We start from the raw sequence: 20,662 nt of genomic DNA, 5'->3' as shown, positions 1-20,662 counted from the left end.
AGCATATGTTATAGTTAGTTTTCTCCTCCCCAATCCATATGCTACATCTTAGACAGCATATGTTATAGTCAGTCTTCTCCTCCCCAATCCATATGCTACATCTAAGACAGCATATGTTATAGTCAGTCTTCTCCTCCCCAATCCATATGCTACATCTTAGACAGCATATGTTATAGTCAGTCTTCTCCTCCCCAATCCATATGCTACATCTCAGACAGCATATGTTATAGTCAGTCTTCTCCTCCCCAATCCATATGCTACATCTCAGACAGCATATGTTATAGTCAGTCTTCTCCTCCCCAATCCATAGGCTACATCTCAGACAGCATATGTTATAGTCAGTATTCTCCTCCCCAATCCATATGCTACATCTTAGACAGCATATGTTATAGTCAGTCTTCTCCTCCCCAATCCATATGCTATATCTCAGACAGCATATGTTATAGTCAGTCTTCTCCTCCCCAATCCATATGCTACATCTCAGACAGCATATTTTATAGTTAGTTTTCTCCTCCCCAATCCATATGCTACATCTTAGACAGCATATGTTATAGTCAGTCTTCTCCTCCCCAATCCATATGCTACATCTCAGACAGCATATGATATAGCCAGTCTTCTCCTCCCCAATCCATATGCTACATCTCAGACAGCATATGTTATAGTTAGTTTTCTCCTCCCCAATCCATATGCTACTCCTTAGACAGCATATGTTATAGTTAGTTTTCTCCTCCCCAATCCATATGCTACATCTTAGACAGCATATGTTATAGTTAGTTTTCTCCTCCCCAATCCATATGCTACATCTTAGACAGCATATGTTATAGTTAGTTTTCTCCTCCCCAATCCATATGCTACATCTTAGACAGCATATGTTATAGTCAGTCTTCTCCTCCCCAATCCATATGCTATATCTCAGACAGCATATGTTATAGTCAGTCTTCTCCTATCCAATCCATATGCTACATCTCAGACAGCATATGTTATAGTTAGTCTTCTCCTCCCCAATCTATATGCTACATCTCAGACAGCATATGTTATAGTCAGTCTTCTCCTCCCCAATTCATATGCTACATCTTAGATAGCATATGTTATAGTCAGTCTTCTCCTCCCCAATCCATATGCTACATCTTAGACAGTATATGTTATAGTCAGTCTTCTCCTCCCCAATCCATATGCTACATCTCAGACAGCATATGTTATAGTCAGTCTTCTCCTCCCCAATCCATATGCTACATCTTAGACAGCATATGTTATACTCAGTCTTCTCCTCCCCAATCCATATGCTACATCTCAGACAGCATATGTTATAGTTAGTTTTCTCCTCCCCAATCCATATGCTACATCTTAGACAGCATATGTTATAGTCAGTCTTCTCCTCCCCAATCCATATGCTACATCTCAGACAGCCTATGTTATACTCAGTCTTCTCCTCCCCAATCCATATGCTACATCTCAGACAGCATATGATATAGCCAGTCTTCTCCTCCCCAATCCATATGCTACATCTTAGACAGCATATGTTATACTCAGTCTTCTCCTCCCCAATCCATATGCTACATCTCAGACAGCATATGTTATAGTTAGTTTTCTCCTCCCCAATCCATATGCTACATCTTAGACAGCATATGTTATAGTCAGTCTTCTCCTCCCCAATCCATATGCTACATCTCAGACAGCATATGTTATAGTTAGTTTTCTCCTCCCCAATCCATATGCTACATCTAAGACAGCATATGTTATAGTCAGTCTTCTCCTCCCCAATCCATATGCTACATCTTAGACAGCATATGTTATAGTCAGTCTTCTCCTCCCCAATCCATATGCTACATCTCAGACAGCATATGTTATAGTCAGTCTTCTCCTCCCCAATCCATATGCTACATCTCAGACAGCATATGTTATAGTCAGTCTTCTCCTCCCCAATCCATAGGCTACATCTCAGACAGCATATGTTATAGTCAGTATTCTCCTCCCCAATCCATATGCTACATCTTAGACAGCATATGTTATAGTCAGTCTTCTCCTCCCCAATCCATATGCTACATCTCAGACAGCATATGTTATAGTCAGTCTTCTCCTCCCTAATCCATATGCTACATCTCAGACAGCATATGTTATAGTTAGTTTTCTCCTCCCCAATCCATATGCTACATCTTAGACAGCATATGTTATAGTCAGTCTTCTCCTCCCCAATCCATATGCTATATCTCAGACAGCATATGTTATAGTCAGTCTTCTCCTATCCAATCCATATGCTACATCTCAGACAGCATATGTTATAGTTAGTCTTCTCCTCCCCAATCTATATGCTACATCTCAGACAGCATATGTTATAGTCAGTCTTCTCCTCCCCAATTCATATGCTACATCTTAGATAGCATATGTTATAGTCAGTCTTCTCCTCCCCAATCCATATGCTACATCTTAGACAGTATATGTTATAGTCAGTCTTCTCCTCCCCAATCCATATGCTACATCTCAGACAGCATATGTTATAGTCAGTCTTCTCCTCCCCAATCCATATGCTACATCTTAGACAGCATATGTTATACTCAGTCTTCTCCTCCCCAATCCATATGCTACATCTCAGACAGCATATGTTATAGTTAGTTTTCTCCTCCCCAATCCATATGCTACATCTTAGACAGCATATGTTATAGTCAGTCTTCTCCTCCCCAATCCATATGCTACATCTCAGACAGCCTATGTTATACTCAGTCTTCTCCTCCCCAATCCATATGCTACATCTCAGACAGATATGATATAGCCAGTCTTCTCCTCCCCAATCCATATGCTACATCTTAGACAGCATATGTTATACTCAGTCTTCTCCTCCCCAATCCATATGCTACATCTCAGACAGCATATGTTATAGTTAGTTTTCTCCTCCCCAATCCATATGCTACATCTTAGACAGCATATGTTATAGTCAGTATTCTCCTCCCCAATCCATATGCTACATCTCAGACAGCATATGTTATAGTTAGTTTTCTCCTCCCCAATCCATATGCTACATCTAAGACAGCATATGTTATAGTCAGTCTTCTCCTCCCCAATCCATATGCTACATCTTAGACAGCATATGTTATAGTCAGTCTTCTCCTCCCCAATCCATATGCTACATCTCAGACAGCATATGTTATAGTCAGTCTTCTCCTCCCCAATCCATATGCTACATCTCAGACAGCATATGTTATAGTCAGTCTTCTCCTCCCCAATCCATAGGCTACATCTCAGACAGCATATGTTATAGTCAGTATTCTCCTCCCCAATCCATATGCTACATCTTAGACAGCATATGTTATAGTCAGTCTTCTCCTCCCCAATCCATATGCTACATCTCAGACAGCATATGTTATAGTCAGTCTTCTCCTCCCTAATTTATATGCTACATCTCAGACAGCATATGTTATAGTTAGTTTTCTCCTCCCCAATCCATATGCTACATCTTAGACAGCATATGTTATAGTCAGTCTTCTCCTCCCCAATCCATATGCTACATCTCAGACAGCATATGATATAGCCAGTCTTCTCCTCCCCAATCCATATGCTACATCTCAGACAGCATATGTTATAGTTAGTTTTCTCCTCCCCAATCCATATGCTACTCCTTAGACAGCATATGTTATAGTTAGTTTTCTCCTCCCCAATCCATATGCTACATCTTAGACAGCATATGTTATAGTCAGTCTTCTCCTCCCCAATCCATATGCTACATCTAAGACAGCATATGTTATAGTCAGTCTTCTCCTCCCCAATCCATATGCTACATCTTAGACAGCATATGTTATAGTCAGTCTTCTCCTCCCCAATCCATATGCTACATCTCAGACAGCATATGTTATAGTCAGTCTTCTCCTCCCCAATCCATATGCTACATCTCAGACAGCATATGTTATAGTCAGTCTTCTCCTCCCCAATCCATATGCTACATCTCAGACAGCATATTTTATAGTCAGTATTCTCCTCCCCTATCCATATGCTACATCTTAAACAGCATATATTATGGTCAGTCTTCTCCTCCCCAATCCATATGCTACATCTCAGACCGCATATGTTATAGTCAGTCTTCTCCTACCCAATCCATATGCTACATCTAAGACAGCATATGTTATAGTTAGTTTTCTCCTCTCCAATCCATATGCTACATCTTAGACAGCATATGTTATAGTCAGTCTTCTCCTCCCCAATCCATATGCTACATCTCAGACAGCCTATGTTATACTCAGTCTTCTCCTCTCCCATCCATATGCTACATCTTAGACAGCATATGTTATAGTCAGTCTTCTCCTCCCCAATCCATATGCTACATAGCAGACAGCATATGTTATAGTCAGTCTTCTCCTCCCCAATCCATATGCTACATCTCAGACAGCATATGTTATAGTCAGTCTTCTCCTCCCCAATCTATATGCTACATCTCAGACAGCATATGTTATACTCAGTCTTCTCCTCCCCAATCCATATGCTACATCTTAGACAGCATATGTTATAGTCAGTCTTCTCCTCCCCAATCCCTATGCTACATCTTAGACAGCATATGATATAGTCAGTTTTCTCCTCCCCAATCTATATGCTACATCTCAGACAGCATATGTTATAGTCAGTCTTCTCCTCCCCAATCCATATGCTACATCTTAGACAGCATATGTTTTAGTCAGTCTTCTCCTCCCCAAACCATATGCTACATCTCAGACAGCATATGTTACAGTCAGTATTCTCCTCCCCAATCTATATGCTACATCTCAGACAGCATATGTTATACTTAGTCTTCTTCTCCCCAATCCATATGCTACATCTAAGACAGCATAGGTTATAGTCAGTCTTCTCCTCCCCAATCCATATGCTACATCTCAGACAGCATATGTTATACATTTAGTCAGTCTTCTCCTCCCCAATCCATATGCTACATCTAAGACAGCATATGTTATAGTCAGTCTTCTACTTTTTCTGGTTTTATATTTAAAGTACTGAAACACTATCAAGTTTTGTTATCAACTTGACAATAGTAGCTACTGCATATATGTTCCTTTGTTTGTTGCTACATCGGAATTGTAGATGAATTTGCGTGTATTTATTTTCAGAACGACACATAAAAGCAAAGTTCCTAAATATAAGAAAAATCAGTCAAGTATGGTTTTGGGAATTCCTCAATGTTCCTTGTTATCTTCGATTGTTTTGAATTGAGAATGATTTTGTTTTAACAATTTCACATTCAGGAAAGTTTATGTCCGATAAACATGAATGTACAGTCGTATTTTAAGGTGAGGTGTAGTTCTGGTTAATAGGAATGCGAGCTGCAATTGGCGAAGGGATTTTGCAAAACTATTATAGTGGTTCAGCATCGTCAATTTGTTCTTCTCAATGATTGTAATAATGTGTATACTCCAATGCAGCCACAATGATTAATAACGATTTTGAGATTCATATCATTAAACGTTAAGTAATACAAAAACCGATCTCCTAGGAATATTCTTTACAGAAAGTCCAAGGGAAAATGATAAAATCAAAATCTCAAACGCATCGAATGAACGGATACCAACTTAGTACAGGCATATTTTTAATGTAGAGAATTTTGATTGAATCTGATTTTATAGTAATTACATCACTTATAATCTCATGAAGGAGAGATACAATTTTGTGTTTCTTCAAAAAATAACATTAACGGTATCAATTAGTATGCGCCAAGTGGGCATTGGGACAATTGACGTCTTTTCAGTGATTCATGTGGCAAAAATATAAAAAATCCCCAACCTAATAAAACTATAGAAGAGCTGATCAAAACAAAAATAATCAAAGGTATAACTAACATCTCAATCATGATTTTCCTATAAAAATTAAAGTGTTGTCAGCTCTAAAGGTCTTCATCAAATCAACATATTTCAAATATTAAATTATGTTTATTGTTTGTTATTTGTGTAAGTGTGAAGATTTACCAAGAAGGACATTTATAAGTTAATATTAACGATGCACGATCATTAATAATGCAAAATATGGATACATTATTATTCGTTGAATACCAAATTTCATTATTCCTTTCTTTATTCCAGTGTCTTAGGCATCAGTTGTTGTTTGTGAAGATGTAAAATTGGCCAAGATGTGACATTAAATCATTACATACGCTGCAAATTTATTAATTATGAATAACACCTCTTCATTCCCTAGACAGCAGATGTTACAATAAATCTATTACGTGTGTACTGTGTATATCTTACTGTGATAATGTCGTTATCCTTATCATCATTACCATAATAGATAATGATATACAAAAGTTATAGATTTTAATATTAGTAAACATCTTATGGTAATAAACTTAATCATATCATTAGTTTGACAAATTTATAATTTGTTATAGGTTTTTTGTTTGATTTCTCTTTTGCATGAAATGAATTTCATTCATACATGGATATCCCCATATCTTTCCTTTTCTATAGAAGTAAATATGAAAAATCCAGATCTAACCAAAACATGGTCTTACCAAACAAAATCCAGATCTAACCAAAACATGGTCTTACCAAACAAAATCCAGATCTAACCAAAACATGGTCTTACCAAACAAAATCCAGACAAATGTGATAAAGAGGGACACAATATACCAGAGGGACAGTCAAACTCATAAATCGAAAATGAACTGACAATGCCATGGTTAAAAATGAAAAAGACAAACTGACAAATAATAGTAAACATGACACAACATAGAAAACTATAGAATAAGCAACACGATTCCCACCAAAAACAAGGGGTCATCTCTATTGCCCCGGAAGGGTAAGCAGATCTTGCTCCACATGTGACACCCGCAAAGTGGAAAGGGATTAATATAAGTTGCAAAACTTGTTTCCCAATCCACTATAAATAAATATGTTTAAACTATGTGACACCCGTCGTCTTGCTTATGTTATAACAAATCCGGTAAATAGTCTTATTCGGTACGTCACATTAACGAAAGGGAGGGGGACTGTAGGTACGACGTTAAGAACAAATAAAAAATCCTGCCTGATATGTTGTTGAATTAAATCATAATCATAGAACTAACTACTTCATTGTGCAAGACATTCTTTGACTCAATATTTTTGCACATTTTAGGAATGTCATTATTTCAAGCATTTCTTAAAAAGCTTGTAGTGTTATACCACTGTCCCAGGTTAGGGGGAGGGTTGGGATCCCGCTAACATGTTTAACCCCGCCACATTATTTATGTATGTGCCTGTCCCAAGTCAGGAGCCTGTAATTCAGTGGTTGTCGTTTGTTTATGTGTTACATATTTGTTTTTCGTTCATTTTTTTATAAGGCCGTTAGTTTTCTCGCTTGAATTGTTTTACATTGTCTTATCGGGGCCTTTTATAGCTGACTTTATGCGGCATGGGCTTTGCTCATTGTTGAAGGCCGTACGGTGACTTATAATTGTTAATGTTTGTGTCATTTTGGTCTTTTGTGGATAGTTGTCTCATTGGCAATCATACCACATCTTCTTTTTTATCTAATCTTACAGGACTTTTAAAATTTGATTAAAATTTACAAAATGTCTGTCTTAAGAAAATGCCTATAGTATTGTTTACTAATTTGATATGCATACATGCGCAGCAACGGCTCTGGGTGGATGTGAAAATGTCGGTACAGCCCACAATGTTATAGTTACAAAACACTGCATTTCATTGTTATAAAATTAGAAATGTTATTTCCAATGCATTTTAACAATAAAATATAAAACACGAGAATACTCTTTTTACATCAATGGTATCATAACAATATCAACTGTTTACACTAAACAAGTATTGCGACCCGGGAAAATTTGAAGAACTATCCATCGAAAATCTCCGCAATAACTGAATATAAACACCACTTTAGAAAAAAAGATTATCTAGTAGGCACATTATTGGTCCACAATGTCACTGAAACTGGTTTAACTCCTCTTAGAGCAGTCTCTGAAGCTACAAACATAGGTCCAGGAGCTAACAGAAATCTATTCCTGTTTCTGTCAGCACACTTTTCTCCTCTGCCACCTACCTTTTTTTGTTTAGAGTATCCCAAAGCCATCATTTGCCACAATATACAGTTTTATGATCCTTAGACCAAGATATAACGGTGGTAGTGTCAATAAATTCAAAAGACTTCACAGATCTGTGCATTTTGATGCAGGGGATATCCATGAAAATTTGTTTTCCAAGGATAAGGTTTAAAAAAAGAATTGAATATTTGATCTGTGGGAAAATGAAGTACCTTTCTCCTTCCATCATAAGCGTATGTGCATCTAATAAAAACAAAGAGATGTGGTGTCATTGCATATGTATGAGACTATCCAATAAAGATAAAATGAAGTGGAATTAATTAGACATATTGACAACTATAAGTCTTTCAAATTTGGGAAAACTCATACCGTTCAGTCAGCTATAAAAGGTCCCGAAATGAATAGATATAAAACGTGAGAAAACTAAAAAAAATGATGACCGACATAAACTAACATCGACCACTGAAATAAATACTCCCGACTTTGAACAATTAAACCACTCAATTTTCGTTTTTAACAACTTATTACATTTATATGTACACACTATGGGACTCTTTTTTCTTTGATAAAGCAAGAAACACAGTATGAATGAGGTTTTAAAACTGTATTAAACATAAATAGATGTATATATTAATAACAAAGTGTAAATGACTAGATCATAAAAGATACTCATTTAACAATCATGATAAATCAAAATTTAGGACACACTACATGTACATACTAATTTCAAACTTTTTAATTTTATTGTATCTATTCTTAAGTATTGTTAATTGTCAATTTTCATTACCTTTTCTCATTAATAGATTTGTAATTTTCACTCCAAAATGTAACAATCTTATAGAGTCGTAATAATTTTGTCTACATGTTTATGATAACACAATTTCTTATTTAAACAAAAAAAAAAATTATAACCAATTTGTTGTGGCCTTCACATGTTATGTACCTACAGTGTCATAACAACATACAGGGCACAATATTGGAATAAAACAAGCAAATAGATGAAGAAACATACACTTTTAACTATGATAAAAGAAGATAATCTGCCAATTTATTTCAAAGGTATGTGTAGCATTTGGAACAACGGATATGGTCCCAGAAGCAATAGTTGTTAAGGACGTCTCCACTTCAGCTCGCTAGGACAAAAATGGTGTTTACGTCAGACAATAGTAAGTGTTTTAGATAACCAAAAAAATTAAGTCATAAATAAGTCTCATTATTAGCTTTGAAAAACATAATTCTTAAGGTGTTATTTTTGTTGATGGATTATCCCTCTTTGATCGTGATAAGCTCCATTTATTCATTTCCAGTGTATAAGCTTTTTTTACACAATCATAATTCTGATGGAATACTTTACTTCAAATCTATATTTTCAATTCCACCAGTTGAGATTAGCACGGAATAAGTAACATTTATTGAGAAGGAAACTTCTGACCACAGACAAAACCAAATGTGGAAAGACCTTCACATAGGACGTATCACAAGCAGTATGCTTCATGGTTTTGATGTTATATTTGTTATTCTCGTGGGATTTTGTCTGATGCTTGGTTCGTTTCTGTGTGGGTTACATTACAGTGCTGTGTCGTTGTTCTTCTCTTATATTTAATGCGTTTCCCTCGGTTTTAGTTTGTTACCCCGATTTTGTTTGTTTTTCCATGGATTTATGAGTTTTGAACAGCGGTATACTACTGTTGCCTTTATTATTCATGTTCTAAGATGGAATTCCTCACAAGTGTATCTGGTGGAACAGATTTTAGATGGATCTTGGATAGGTACACTTCTACTTTAATTTGATCATATTAAAAAATGGAACATCTAAAATGCTTATCTGTACTTCATAGAAGGCAAAACTAAAATAAAAAAAAAGAAAGAAAATATACTGTTTGATGCTGCATTTTCTTACAATGATGTGAGGTCAATTCTTTTATTTAAACACAGAAATTCACTAATGCATGAACTATGCTTATGCTTTATCATTCTCTTATTTAGCATTGTTTTAAAGTTTTTTTAATAGTTATCAAAAGTACCAGGATTATAATTTTATACGCCAGACGCGCGTTTCGTCTACATTAGACTCATCAGTGACGCTCAGATCAAAATAGTTAAAAAGCCAAATAAATACAAAGTTGAAGAGCATTGAGGATCCAAAATTCCAAAAAGTTGCCAAATACGGCTAAGGTAATCCACTCCTGGGGTAAGAAATGAGCCTTCAAGTGAAACATTTATGCACTATATTTTGTAGTTACATCAATGAAATAGATAATTTACTGTAATTTATAGTTAACTGCATGTATTTACACTCAAAGGGAGTTGACAAACATCACACAAGTATGTACTTTCGGGCTTATTACATACCTTAAGGACCAGTCTTGTATTACCAATCCAGTTTCCGGTGCATGTCAAAACATGGATGGGAACAAAATAGTCCATTTTCTTCTGAATTTTTTTCTGGACTCATTTTTTTCAGTTTGATTATAGGTTTATGTTGAATTGAAAAATATATAGATTCAAAAATAAAAATAAGTTTTGTGGGATATCAATCCAGGAAATTGGACGGATATCATGTTTACTGGAAGTGGTGCGGCCTAGTTAAAACAGCAAACAGAAAGTTAAAAAAAAAATGCTTTGACTTCAGGGTTACGTAACTTTTTATTTTTCGTGGCATGACCCCCTTTTTCTCTCTCGATGAAATCACAATTTAACATTAGTACATACATGATATGAACATGAATTTTTTTTTCTATGTAGCATTTTTTTTCAGAGATCAGCTGGTTTACATGTAAGCCTATGAAGCAGTTTGATACACTGATAAATTCTATAAATAAATCCTTTCATTACCATAGTATGATGCTACTGATAGGTAACATTAAATATAGCAACAATTTACTCTTCCTTATTTGTATCTTATTCCTACAGGTATCCTTATTTACTACAGGTCATGTAGTGGGGTGTAGATATGGAAGACAAGGCAAGACAGGAATATATAACTTTCCAGAAAGCATTAAAGGGAGATTTACAGTGTTACCCACTGGGCTCACCTTTACCTAAAGATTTGAAATTACTGATGGGAAGGTTTTAGACGGTACAGAAACTGGGTTACTAGAGATTAAATGTACCTTTCATGTTTTACAATTTAAACCTGAACTCAGCTAATGTTTATTTGGAATGGGTATTAACAGGAACACAATTCAAGAGAAATCAGAAGATTTATGCCAAAGTGCTAGGAGAGTTAGCAGAAATAGGTCTACCATGATCTGATTTTGTTGTATGGATAAATGCTATCAAAAATAACATTTTTATTGAGGGAACCTGTTTTGATGAAGCATTTTGAAATGATATGTTGCCAAAACTGCTTGATTTTTATATGCAATGTATTTATTCAAAAAATTGTGAATGAGATGAAATAGGATGTTTAAACTCTGAATAAATACTTTTTCTCACCGGTTAAACATATATTTATTATCAACAGCAAGCTCCAGGTAAAGTGTCACAAGACCACTCAACATCATTCACTTCTAACCTTTCAGTATTTCAAAATTTAGTTTGAAATATTATCATGGCATTCTAGAACTCTTTGTACATAGGTAACTGAAACTGAATCAAACAATTTTGAATGTCTTATGCAAATGTTGAATGAACAATTCTTGCCTTTTCATATGTCTTACTGTAGCGGTTTTAGGTTCATTGTATAACTTATTATTATAAAACATATCTTTTTACATTCGGTATGTGATGGGAAGATTTTAATAACCAGTGGTGTCAGTAAGTTTTGAAGACGCAGGCTGAAATTCTAAAATAGGCGGCTATCCAATGCGGACGGCGCATCCGTTCGCGCCGACGAACTTGCTTGTCGTGCTTACGGCCGGGTGTCTGGGGTCCGCTCAAGAAGGACATATATAAGTTAATATTAACGATGCACGATCATTAATAATGCATAAATATGGATACATTATTATTCGTTGAATACCAAATTTCATTATTCCTTTCTTCATTCCAGTGTCTTATGCATCAGTTGTTGTTTGTGAAGATGTAAAATTGGCCAATATGTGACATTAAAAATTATTACATACGCTGCAAATTTATTAATTATGAATAACACCTCTTCATTCCCTAGAGAGCAGATGTTACAATAAATCTATTAAGTGTGTTGTGTGTATATCTTACTGTGATAATGTCGTTATCCTTATCATCATTACCATAATAGATAATGATATACAAAAGTTATAGATTTTAATATTAGTAAACATCTTATGGTAATAAACTTAATCATATCATTTGTTTGACAAATTTATAATTTGTTATAGGTTTTTTGTTTGATTTCTCTTTTGCATGAAATGAATTTCATTCATACATGGATATCCCCATATCTTTCCTTTTCTATAGAAGTAAATATGAAAAATCCAGATCTAACCAAAACATGGTCTTACCAAACAAAATCCAGATCTAACCAAAACATGGTCTTACCAAACAAAATCCAGATCTAACCAAAACATGGTCTTACCAAACAAAATCCAGATCTAACCAAAACATGGTCTTACCAAACAAAATCCAGACAAATGTGATAAAGAGGGACACAATATACCAGAGGGACAGTCAAACTCATAAATCGAAAATGAACTGACAATGCCATGGTTAAAAATGAAAAAGACAAACTGACAAACAATAGAAAACTGTAGAATAAGTTACACGATTCCCACCAAAAACTAGGGGTCATCTCTATTGCCCCGGAAGGGTAAGCAGATCTTGCTCCACATGTGACACCCGCAAAGTGGAAAGGGATTAATATAAGTTGCAAAACTTGTTTCCCAATCCACTATAAATAAATATGTTTAAACTATGTGACACCCGTCGTCTTGCTTATGTTATAACAAATCCGGTAAATAGTCTTATTCGGTACTTCACATTAACGAAAGGGAGGGGGACTGTAGGTACGACGTTAAGAACAAATAAAAAATCCTGCCTGATATGTTGTTGAATTGAATCATAATCATAGAACTAACTACTTCATTGTGCAAGACATTCTTTGACTCAATATTTTTGCACATTTTAGGAATGTCATTATTTCAAGCATTTCTTAAAAAGCTTGTAGTGTTACACCACTGTCCCAGGTTAGGGGGAGGGTTGGGATCCCGCTAACATGTTTAACCCCGCCACATTATTTATGTATGTGCCTGTCCCAAGTCAGGAGCCTGTAATTCAGTGGTTGTCGTTTGTTTATGTGTTACATATTTGTTTTTCGTTCATTTTTTATAAGGCCGTTAGTTTTCTCGCTTGAATTGTTTTACATTGTCTTATCGGGGCCTTTTATAGCTGACTTTATGCGGCATGGGCTTTGCTCATTGTTGAAGGCCGTACGGTGACCTATAATTGTTAATGTTTGTGTCATTTTGGTCTTTTGTGGATATTTGTCTCATTGGCAATCATACCACATCTTCTTTTTTATCTAATCTTACAGGACTTTTAAAATTTGATTAAAATTTACAAAATGTCTGTCTTAAGAAAATGCCTATAGTATTGTTTACTAATTTGATATGCATACATGCGCAGCAGCGGCTCTGGGTGGATGTGAAAATGTCGGTACAACCCACAATGTTATAGTTACAAAACACTGCATTTCATTGTTATAAAATTAGAAATGTTATTTCCAATGCATTTTAACAATAAAATATAAAACACGAGAATACTCTTTTTACATCAATGGTATCATAACAATATCAACTGTTTACACTAAACAAGTATTGCGACCCGGGAAAATTTGAAGAACTATCCATCGAAAATCTTCGCAATCTCGCTACATAACTGAATATAAACACCACTTTAGAAAAAAAGATTATCTAGTAGGCACATTATTGGTCCACAATGTCACTGAAACTGGTTTAACTCCTCTTAGAGCAGTCTCTGAAGCTACAAACATAGGTCCAGGAGCTAACAGAAATCTATTCCTGTTTCTGTCAGCACACTTTTCTCCTCTGCCACCTACCTTTTTTTGTTTAGAGTATCCCAAAGCCATCATTTGCCACAATATACAGTTTTATGATCCTTAGACCAAGATATAACGGTGGTAGTGTCAATAAATTCAAAAGACTTCACAGATCTGTGCATTTTGATGCAGGGGATATCCATGAAAATTTGTTTTCCAAGGATAAGGTTTAAAAAAAGAATTGAATATTTGATCTGTGGGAAAATGAAGTACCTTTCTCCTTCCATCATAAGCGTATGTGCATCTAATAAAAACAAAGAGATGTGGTGTCATTGCATATGTATGAGACTATCCAATAAAGATAAAATGAAGTGGAATTAATTAGACATATTGACAACTATAAGTCTTTCAAATTTGGGAAAACTCATACCGTTCAGTCAGCTATAAAAGGCCCCGAAATGAATAGATCTAAAACGTGAGAAAACTAAAAACAAATGATGACCGACATAAACTAACATCGACCACTGAAATAAATACTCCCGACTTTGAACAATTAAACCACTCAATTTTCGTTTTTAACAACTTATTACATTTATATGTACACACTATGGGACTCTTTTTCTTTGATAAAGCAAGAAACACAGTATGAATGAGGTTTTAAAACTGTATTAAACATAAATAGATGTATATATTAATAACAAAGTGTAAATGACTAGATCATAAAAGATACTCATTCAACAATCATAATAAATTGAAATTTAGGACACACTACATGTACATACTAATTTCAAACTTTTTAATTTTATTGTATCTATTCTTAATTATTGTTAATTGTCAATTTTCATTACCTTTTCTCATTAATAGATTTGTAATTTTCACTCCAAAATGTAACAATCTTATAGAGTCGTAATAATTTTGTCTACATGTTTATGATAACACAATTTATTATTTAAACAAAAAAAATTATAACCAATTTGTTGTGGCCTTCACATGTTATGTACCTACAGTGTCATAACAACATACAGGGCACAATATTGGAATAAAAGAAGCAAATAGATGAAGAAACATACACTTTTAACTATGATAAAAGAAGATAATCTGCCAATTTATTTCAAAGGTATGTGTAGCATTTGGAACAACGGATATGGTCCCAGAAGCAATAGTTGTTAAGGACGTCTCCACTTCAGCTCGCTAGGACAAAAATGGTGTTTACGTCAGACAATAGTAAGTGTTTTAGATAACCAAAAAAATCAAGTCATAAATAAGTCTCATTATTAGCTTTGAAAAACATAATTCTTAAGGTGTTATTTTTGTTGATGGATTATCCCTCTTTGATCGTGATAAGCTCCATTTATTCATTTCCAGTGTATAAGCTTTTTTTACACAATCATAATTCTGATGGAATACTTTACTTCAAATCTATATTTTCAATTCCACCAGTTGAGATAAGCACGGAATAAGTAACATTTATTGAGAAGGAAACTTCTGACCACAGACAAAACCAAATGTGGAAAGACCTTCACATACAGATGGGTGCACTCCTAACCTGTACAGCAAGTTAACTTGATAACCAGTCATTTGGACTGGTCAAAGTTAACCTGTGACCGAATATAGGACTGCTCTGACCAGTTCTAGGACCAAAATCTAGTTAACTTGAAAAGCGGACTTGGTCCTAGGACTGTTTTTATGTCTGCCAAAAAGTTAACTTGGAAACAGATCCGCTATTGATATAAGTTAACTTCGAACCAGTCCTGTCATAAGTTAACATAAGTTAACTTCGGAACCAGTCCTGTCATAAAGTTAACATAAGTTAACTCGGAAACCGGTCCTGCCACAAAGTTAACTTCTGCTTGGACAAATCCGATCAAAACCAGACCTGTTCCCAAGTTACCTTTTGACTGATCTGCTCAACACTAAGTTAACTTGTAACCAGGACCGCTCTTCGATGATTTAAAAAAAAAAATATCTTTGTTTCGTAGTATAAACATCGAAAATAAAGTAATCTGAAAATTAATACTTCCGTTTTATGAACAGGATTAAATACAAATATTTGAAAATAAGTACGCACAGAATGTAACACAAATTTATCTGTGATCTGATAATCTATCTATAATAAAAACGATCTCGTTTACAATGATAACAGGCACTGAATATATATATATTCCGAGATCAAATTCAATCACATATATTTATTTTTTGAAAAGAAGTATATTTGATGTTAGGTGTATACGTCCTTGTTAGTTATACATCCTTGAACTATGCAGCCACAATCAGCAATAGTTTAATTCATTTAAATAATGACTGCAAATTTTTGTTCGCCTAAATTAAGGGTGCCAGCATGTCCTCTTTTTACTCAAAATATTGATACGTAACAACATTTCAGTAGTTTTGATGCCTCCAGTTGACTTGTACTACAAAATTATTTGACCGCATTACCACAACTGACCATATGTGAACTTAAAATTGTAAATCTATATACCAGCATAGTAAATCAGCCTTATTTTTAATGTCAGGATTCAATGTATAATACAATCATGAAAATGGACAGCAATATTGCAATATAATAACAACAAATTTGTGTTTGCCTAAATTAAGGGTGCCAGCATGTCCTCTTTTTACTTAAAATACTGATACGTAACAACATTTCAGTAGTTTTGATGCCTCCAGTTGACTTGTACAACAACATTATTTGACCGCATCCAACAAAACTGACCATATATGCACTTTAATTTGTAAATCTATATACCCGCATAGTAAATCAGCCATATTTTTTATGTCAGGATTCAATGTATACAGTGCGTGAACTGGTGATAAAATATTATCGCCCCTGTAAACAGTGGGCTCTTCTGACTAGAGGTAATCGGTAAAGAATAGCGGGAAATGGTGTACATTGTTTACGAGCTTGAAAGGAGCTAACACAGACGAACTGAGACGTGTCAACGTAATGTGAATATGATAATGCACCAGGTAAATTATTAATTGTTAAGTTTATCACATCATCGTATCTTCATATGATAGGTAAATAAGTGAATTTTCGATTTTAAGTGTCGTCAGGGTTCAAACCTGGAATCATGCCAACCTTTCATTATTTTTTTTAATACTAACCTATAGTCGGAACATCTTGATTTTCTCCCAATTTGTAAAGTTAATTATGCTGCTTGACATATATTTTTTTGGGGAAAAAAAATTGATATGCAGTCAAATGTGGCAGTTTTTAATATTTGTTGCTATGTGAAATAAAGGGAAGTAAATTAAAGTAAAAGAAGGCGCGCTTTTTCAAATAGTAAACAATTTAATTCAGATGCATAGTATTTTGTCGTAGAAACTTGCTAGAAATTCATCTAATTTATAAAAGATATACAACTTGACATACTGAAATCTGAAAAGGGGTAAAACCACCATACCTTGAACAAATTCAGTTAAAAAAAGGGGGGGGTTAAATGCTACGAAATTTAGATTTTATTTATTTTTTGTCGACAGCCAAAAGATGATTTGACATGTAACTAACTACTTTTTCAATTTCATTGTAAAGTAAAATTGGCTTTTTTTGGGGGGTCTCTGTTTATTGTGGTCTGATGTTTTCAGGTTCTCTTTGGATTGCCAAATAATATTATAATCATCTAATTGAATGTTCAAATTATTTTGCAGCGATGGTGTGTATGGAAGGAAGACTGTCATAAAACCCAACAGTTCCGGATGGCTCTTTAAATAATTGCTTAACATCAATAGCGATGTAAGATTCAAGTGTTTGATTTAGCATAAGTTTAGCCAGGTTTTCCTTGTAATTGTGGCAGAAAAAACACTAGACAGTGTCATGCATTGAAAGGATAACAAACGGATATTTTATGGAATGATTCTCATACATATAAAATCATATGCATAGGAATGTGGAGCTTGTGTCTTTCATGCAGCAATTTTTAATTTCCAATATAAACTCTGAAAAGACAAGAGCATAGAAATGTATACCAATGAGAAACATTCTTTGTGAATAAAATCATTCCAAAACTTAAATGTGTCATTAGTGTTGCATTATTTATCAGTAGAGATAATCAGATTCCAGTAAGATTGTCCAACTGATAGTTTTTGTTTGTAATCATTTTTGTAAATCTTAGTTGTTTTGACAATCCGGGCTGTGCATGTTGCCCGGCTGCCCCTTTCAGTGTGAGACAATATTTTGTTTATGATAAACAAAATCACTGATTCAAGACTGGAGCGGACCCCTTTTAGGCAGTTAGTGCGAATCCTTTAGGTTTAAACCATTACATGCAATACGGGGGAGGGGGAAGATTTTTTTTTACAGAGTCAAACATTTTTCCTAATAATAATACATTGAGATTTAATATATACTTTGTTATATGTAGTGTGTATATTAAATTATTGCCAACAAAACTCATCAAATTTGGGATCATAATATTGTTTAAGAAAAACCCTTACCCCCTGTACATCATAAAAGTTCATAATATTCTGTAACACACGTGCATGGTTAATTCGGATCACATATTTTCTATTCCGATGTTATAAGAATTCGAAGGTTCATATCATTTTCAATATCATTCAAAAAAATTCTGGGATTTTTTTTACTATCAACGTTGAACCTCGAGGTAACATTGTAGTAAACATGACAATGGACAGCAATTTTGCAATATAATAACAACAAATTTTTGTTCACATAAATTTAGAATTCCAACATGTCCTCATTTTATTCAAAATATTGATACGTAACAAAACTTCAGTAGTTTTGATAACTCCAGCTGATTTGTACAACAAAATTATTTGACTGCATTACCAAAACTGACCATATGTGAACTTTAAATTGTAAATCTATATACCTGCATAGTAAATCTGCCTTATTTTTTATGTCAGGATTCAATGTATAATACAATCATGACAATGGACAGCAATATTGCAATATAATAACAACAAATTTTTGTTCGCATAAATTTAGGATACCAGCATGTCCTCATTTTATTCAAAATATTGATACGTAACAAAATTTCAGTAGTTTTGATACCTCCAGCTGACTTGTACAACAAAATTATTTGACCGCATTACTAAAACTGACCATATGTGCACTTTAATTTGTAAATCTATATATACAACATGACGTACCCACATTGTATTAATCAGCCATATTTTTTATGTCAGGAATCAATGTATAATATAATCATGACAATGGACAGCAAAATTGCAATTTAATAACAACAAATTTTGGTTCGCATAAATTAAGGATACCAGCGTGTCCTCCTTTTATTCAAAACATTGATACGTAACAAAATTTCAGTAGTTTTGATACCTCATGCTGACTTGGAAAACAAAACTATTTGACCAACACTGATCATATGTGCACTTTTATTTGCAAATCTATATACCCGCATACCATTGAACCGAGCGCCTTAAAGTCTTCTCCTGGCGCTCCTGTTCACATTTTAGTAGGACCGTAAATGTACACGTAATCAATAATATTGGAAAACTATAAATGCAAAAAATATTCTGAATAAATTGAGAATGTCAGAATGTCATCTCTTTCTTTATAATAACAGTCACATCATATATAGGAGTTCATGATGGTGTATGTGTAAAACAAAACTATTATGCCACATCATCAAAGTACCAACATTGACATGTCTAAATTCATTTTTACTATTTACAATGATTTAATAAAAAAAATATACGAGGTTCTCTTTTTGGAATCTATTATGTCGGTTGATTGATTTTGTTTATAGTTAAACGTCAAGTGGCAACTATTTCATTAAAGTGGGCATTGAGTATAATTTTAGGACGTCCAATATAAATATCGGCAATGACAAATCTCTTGATAAATCTGACGAATTTGACGAGATTGTTGATAGTTTAACCCCACCGTATGCTTACGGACACTGTACAATTTCTGTTAGAATATTCTGCGGAAAATAGAATAGTAAATCCAATGCAAACAATTAAGTTGAATATCAATGAAATATCCATGCAAGTATAAATTTATGCATAAAGTAAAATTTAGGAAGGGACAGGTAAACAACGGGGAAAGAAGTAACGTAGACAATGTTGCCGATATCCCGTGATATAAGAATATTATTCCGATGCGTTGGATAACCTTTCTATCCGCCTTCTAATAAAAAAAACTCTGTGTGATCGTATAGCCATTTTTTATTTATATAAGAATACATGTATATCAAATAAAAGAGAGCATTTGTATAATATCTAGTAGAGTCTAGCGAGTAAATAATAAATGATATCTGTGGAAAAACAATACGAATGTTGTTTACATATTTTAATGAAAGCTCAAGTCTGATATGAAAACTCTTATAACGATAATCTGTCATAAGCAGACCTGTCCTCAGGTCTGGTCAATAGCAGACTTGTCTACAGGTCTGGTCAAAAGCAGACCTGTCCTCAGGTCTGGTCAGGAGCAGACCTGTCCACAGGTCTGGTCTGAGGCAGACCTGTCCTCAGGACTGGTCAAAAGCAGACTTGTCCACAGGTCTGGTCTGGGGTAGACCTGTCCTCAGGACTGGTCAAAAGCAGACTTGTCCACAGGTCTGGTCTGGAGCAGACTTGTCGATAGGTCTGCAGCAGTCCTAAAAAAGCAGACCGTAGGTCTGGTCCACCAACGACGAAGTTAACTTGCTTGACTGCTTAAAAATTCTCAAGTTAACTTAGAAAGCAGTCAACAAGTTAACTCTAAGTTAACTTTTGTCAAGGTTAGGACCGCACCCATCTGTAGGACGTATCACAAGCAGTAT

At 34.6% G+C, this 20,662-nt stretch overlaps 1 long non-coding RNA gene across 1 annotated transcript; it reads left to right on the top strand.

Moving 5' to 3' along the window:
• The first annotated feature begins 16,759 nt into the window (after positions 1 to 16,759).
• On the top strand, positions 16,760 to 17,933 carry LOC134696646 (uncharacterized). The gene is made up of 2 exons (XR_010102981.1): positions 16,760 to 16,889; positions 17,571 to 17,933. It is a non-coding gene; the product is annotated as an uncharacterized LOC134696646 (long non-coding RNA).
• Positions 17,934 to 20,662: the final 2,729 nt, after the last annotated feature.

This window comes from Mytilus trossulus, chromosome 14, assembly GCF_036588685.1.
Source record: "Mytilus trossulus isolate FHL-02 chromosome 14, PNRI_Mtr1.1.1.hap1, whole genome shotgun sequence".
Classification (NCBI taxonomy): domain Eukaryota; kingdom Metazoa; phylum Mollusca; class Bivalvia; order Mytilida; family Mytilidae; genus Mytilus; species Mytilus trossulus.
The sequence above is the reverse complement of the archived record's forward strand: the minus strand, read 5'-3'. Positions and strand labels throughout refer to the sequence as shown.